Genomic DNA, 5,506 nt, shown 5'->3' with positions numbered 1-5,506 from the left:
TTCCTCACACGCTAAGCCTCCCTGATCAGGTTACAAGCAACATTTTGTTTATTTCAGAGTGCATGATTATGTCAATACTATGAATATTTACTTGTACATATAAATAAATTTGCATACTTAACAAGTCAAGCTTGCAGAGCCATGGGAACAAGAAGGTGTAGATATAATTCAAACTAAGGGAGGAAAATGTTCTAATCCCACACAATCTGGTGTTATGGGTTTAATGAGAAGTTAATAGAAAAATATGTTTGACTCACTTATGAATTAATGTCTTTTTCCTATTGCCTACATAATATGATTGAGTGCTTCACACTACTAGAAAAGTGCTTTTCTACGACGGTTATTTTGAATATTCTACGTCTGTTATTAACCATCGTCATAGGAGACATCGTAGATAATCTTCACTTTCTACAACGGTTTCCTAAAAACCGTCTTAGAAAAAGCTACACTTCTAAGATGGTTCTTAGTTAAAAACTGACTTGGAATGATAGACTTTCTAAGACGGTTTTTTAGATAATCGTCTTAGAATGTACTTTAAAAAAATTTATTGAGAATTCTAAGATGATTTTTTCAAAAAAATATATATTGGGGATTCTAAGACGATTTTTTGAGAAAATCGTCTCAGACATTCTAAGACAATTTTTCAAAGAACCGTCTTAGAATATTTTTTTTTTTAAATTAAAGTATATTGAGGATTCTAAGACGGTTTTTCAAAGAACCATCGTAGAATGTGTTTTTGTTTAAAAACTATTTTCTTCCGAATGTATTCCTCACAAATGAATAAAAAATTCTATTTTGAGAAGAACATGTCTAACTCTAAACTAAACCAAATAGTCACACTAGTGTACAAGTAAAAATACCAATGGAATTATTGTAAAAATCAGAAGAACAAAATCCAACAAAATCAAAATTATTTCCAATAAAAATCCCCATAGACTTAATGGCAAAATTAAAAGAAGGTACCCGAGGAGGAATTCCAAGAATATATCCCAACGCAGATTAAAATAGTTCTTAAGTTTATCCCTTAGAATAATGTGAATATATCTTTCATCATGCAATGAAAAAATGATGCCTACAATTTTTTTATCCCTTGGAACAAATATGTGGGACATCTTGCCAAACTCTATATAATTGAATCCACATCAAAATAAGATTAGTCCAAATTTTGAGACTAATGACAAGCTTAAAAAAATAGGATATGGTAGTTCCGCCAACCCTTTATTGAGAATTAGTAGTTATCATCTTATTATTGAATCTAAGAACCAAACACAGCCAATGGTGCTTTGCCAAAGAAATGAAGGGATGAAATTGAAGGGTATGTACCATATGTGAAGTTCGTTTCTACATTAAAGGCCCAACATGTATTTAATGTTGGTTAAACCATGATCATGTAACACGCTATAGAAGCTTTTCTGGCATGTGTATTGTCACTTGTGGTCAAGGGTCCTATTCATGACAGTTAAAAGGAACTTATTAAATAATTAAAAAAATAGAAGGTATTTAATAGGATGATAATTTTTAAGGCAAGATTAAGACTTGGTTTTATACTTCTTTTTGTTTTTTTTTTCATTTTAATATGTTCTTTTAAAATCGATCCTATTTGTGAAACGTAACAATAAAAAAATATTATAATTGAAACAAAAGAGATAAAATTCAAAACAAATAAAAGTTAAACCACCAAACTGAAATTAAAGGACAACGTAGATTACAAAAACTTTCAACTTTTAGTATATTAAAAACTTAAAAGTTTTATTTCATTTTGGATTTTTTAAAATGCTTAACAAATCTATATTGAATGCACATGATGATAGCTCAACCAAATATGACTAACACCAACCATTTTAACTAGTTAGAGGACTGAGCAAATTATCTTGTGCATAAAAGGCTATTTATATTTATAAATGAAGCATATTGAAGTGAAAGTTAACCTTCTAACGACAAGGAGGATATGGGCTAATCCTTCGTGCATCAACACCACAGCTAGATAAGAACTTGCACCAGGATCTGCAAAATGTGCATGGAATTTTAATTCACCATTTTGACTACAAAAATTTACACCATATTCATTCTACAAAATGTTCTTTCCACGAACACGCAAAATAGAACCTTTGTCATAATCAGAAAGCTAGTATAAAAACAAAATCACGATGAGACAACAACTAATAAAACTAATAGAAATCCTATTGAAGTGGCAAGTGCCCGCACGTCACTTGGTTTTCCCTTGGGTTCTCTCTCTCTTATTTAAACGCTTAAATTATGACCGCGCATCACTGGCTCACCATCACCACACGACAGGTTTCTTTGGCCCAATCTTTTTGCAAGTAATAATAGCCTGTGGCCCAAGATAGAAAAATCAATAATTATAATTCTTTTCCTAAACTACATATATTTTTCATTAGTTCAAGTGAAATTGAGTTTGAACAATCTTACATTAATTGATCTGGAGGCTTGGTGGTTAATAATATAAAAAAAGATTATTATCTTCTTTGTTTTCAAAATTTTGTCCAGCCGAAAAAGGTTTTGGTAATAGAAACAAATTAAAAATAAAATAATAATTCTGTAATTAAAAAAAAAACTAGTAAAGGAAACTTGTTTACCTCCCAACATTTGGATCAAATCCAATTACATAATAGGTGAGAAATACCCAAAAGTGGCTTCTGTAAACGCAATAGGGATCTTAAGGATCCATGATATAACTTCTTTTTTTTAATCAAAATAAAAAATAGCTTCTTTTTACCTTCATGTAGACATCAATATCTGGGTCTAGCTTGATCATTGCTCTTGTCTCTCTTCTAGCCAACTCAGACAGCAAGTCTTGATCATAACAAATAATAAAAAAGTAACCTTACATTAGAAATAGGCAAATAAAAATTATTCTTAATATTTTTAAAGGCAAAATGTGATATTTATATATACACTATAGGTAAATCCAATTACAAAGGACCTATATATATATATATATATATATATATATATATATATATATATATATATATATATATATATATATATATATATATATATACATACATACAGGATGTCCAACATAATGTATATCCCCTGTCTCACGAACTCACAGATCTCAAACTATTTATTTATTTATTTAGAGAATGTCAAGAGAATAGAAGATTATAAAATTTCAAATAACTATCTACTATCAACAACTTCCTATGTTTTAAACTGCTGAATATTGGAAACTGCAAAGTGACTAGTATCGTATTTTGTCATTTTGAATTAGTATAGTATATATTGACTAAAACACAAAAAAAATTCTTTTGTTTACTTCCATTCCTCTTTCATGTAGTTTTAAAGCATGTCAACATCTCAAATGAGTTTAAATTAGTCAAGGATTCAGGATATATTGTAATGACCCATAAAGAAAACACCAACTATACATACTCGGGTCTTTTAAAGAATAATGTAAATATGGCGTAGGAAACTTAGGTTAAGTACTATCCAACATTGTACATCCTGTTCATTAGCAGACTCTTCAAATTAATAAAACCAATCATGAATCTTAGTTGTTACTGTTAGTGTGCATTACCAAGAAAGATGGTGGCGGACCATATCTCAGAATGCTCTTAGCAAATAAACGCACGGCACAAAAGTGCATCCAGGAACTTAAAACCTTTGGAAAAATATAAAATAAAAAGTAGTGAGCAAGAATAAGTGTTGAGTGATAAAAGGCAAGAAAAGTATAAAATTAAGGTCAACAAATGCTAGTAAATTTGCATAGAAACTAAGGACCAATCTGTAATGCCAATCCCAGATTGGCTAGTATAGAAATAGACACATCCAGGTATAAGAAATCCAAATAAAAAATAGTCCTTGAACTTAACATGTTTCTATAATCTCCTTGGTTGTCTACCACTACCTATAAATTCTGCCTTATAATATTCTAGGGTGCTTCTACAAATTAAATTAAATTAAGTAATAAATAAGTAAATAATACCTCTCCATAGCTGGTATAGCACCATTGCAATAAAGAAGCCCTTAATCTTTCTTGGAACCTTTTTTCTAGGGTAGGCTTAAAATTATAGAATAGAAATATTACCAATATTAACAAGTTGAAATATACATAAACATGACTCAATTCTGAAATCAGACTCATAAAATTGCATGGCAATATTGATGCTTACAGTTTTGCTCGGAGCAATTGAAAAGATGCGGAATACCGTTGGTTTATGGAAGAGATCAATGGTTGTTTCAACCTTATTAACATTCTGGCCTGCAAGATATCTTTGCATGAGAATTCATAGAGGAGTTTATTTCGTGCTCCAAGGAATAGAAAGATTGGTTACTTGACTAAGATGGTATAGTGGTCATAGATCTTTACCTCCAGCACCCCCAGAATGTGTTGTTGTCAGTTCAATATCTTTTGGGTCAATCACGACTTCAACTTCATCAACCTATGTAAAGATTCCAGATCAATAGATTTAGATGTTGTTTTAAAATCTTAAAATAAGGAAGGAAGGCATATATACTTACTGAATTAGTACGCTAAGAATTATATTGATTAAAGAACATACGAAACACTTTAGACTTAAGCTAATGAGAAACTAATTCTTTTAGATTTTTCACGAGGAATACCACAGAGCTTGAGACATAAATATACCCATTATTATTTTTCCTTTAATAAAAAAGAAACTAGTGAAACGATGTCGTATGACATGGCCCCAAATTACTTTACAAGGAAGGATGCAAAATGAATGATACAAGTATGCCTAAGATACGACTCATCCTATAAATAGTTTAAAAAATTATCTTATTAGGATAAATATTAGGAGGGAAAGAAAGAAAATAAATGACGGCCTCTGAAATATGCTCTTCATGAGATTAAATTTCTATGCTCTTTTGAGGTTTCATCCAAACATGAACTATTAATTTTGGTATGAGGCAAGATAAATGGAAATTGAAGTAGGTCATAGACAATGAACAATACAGATCAGGAGTTGATAATAGGTCTTTATTAAGCTTCTCAGAAAAGTCACAACCAATCTGAATCACAAACTTATTTATCTGTTTCATTAGGATTTGACAAACTCATTTATCTGTTAAAATGAGAACACAAACATGATTTAAATTTAAATAAAAAAGCAAATAAATCACAAAATAGTAACTAATAATTTTTCTTTTGATATAGAAAGGATTTTTAGCTTTGAAGGGATGTCAATCCTAAGTATAAAGTATTATAAGAGCAAATGGTTTACTATCAAGTCAAAGAATTGCAGTACCACTTACCCATGTGATAGTTGTTAGCCTAGTAAATTCATCTGGAGATCCTGCCCTTTGTACCAGGATTTCAGCCATGCGACCATAATCTACAAACTTCAAGAGTAGCACTTCTCGAGTCAGAAGATGATAAATGAACAAAAAACTTTGCTTTTGTGTCAAAGTAGTACTTGAAAATGAAGAACAACTCCATTAATCAATACAAGCATAAGCTAACATGTATATCAACCCTAAAAGATGGATTAGGGGAAAGATAAAAAAATTGACAATGGCT

At 30.4% G+C, this 5,506-nt stretch overlaps 1 long non-coding RNA gene across 1 annotated transcript; it reads right to left on the bottom strand.

The window, feature by feature from the left end:
- Window positions 1-1,418: 1,418 nt before the first annotated feature.
- LOC106794560 (uncharacterized) lies at window positions 1,419-4,441 on the bottom strand. The gene is made up of 6 exons (XR_005891282.1): window positions 4,337-4,441; window positions 4,140-4,228; window positions 3,953-4,027; window positions 3,545-3,628; window positions 2,738-2,814; window positions 1,419-2,004 (listed from the first exon to the last, which is right to left on the bottom strand). It is a non-coding gene; the product is annotated as an uncharacterized lncRNA (long non-coding RNA).
- Between the last annotated feature and the right edge of the window lie 1,065 nt (window positions 4,442-5,506).

This window comes from Glycine max, chromosome 1, assembly GCF_000004515.6.
Source record: "Glycine max cultivar Williams 82 chromosome 1, Glycine_max_v4.0, whole genome shotgun sequence".
NCBI lineage: Eukaryota > Viridiplantae > Streptophyta > Magnoliopsida > Fabales > Fabaceae > Glycine > Glycine max.
Note: the sequence above shows the minus strand (reverse complement) of the source record. Positions and strands in the feature narration are given on the sequence as shown.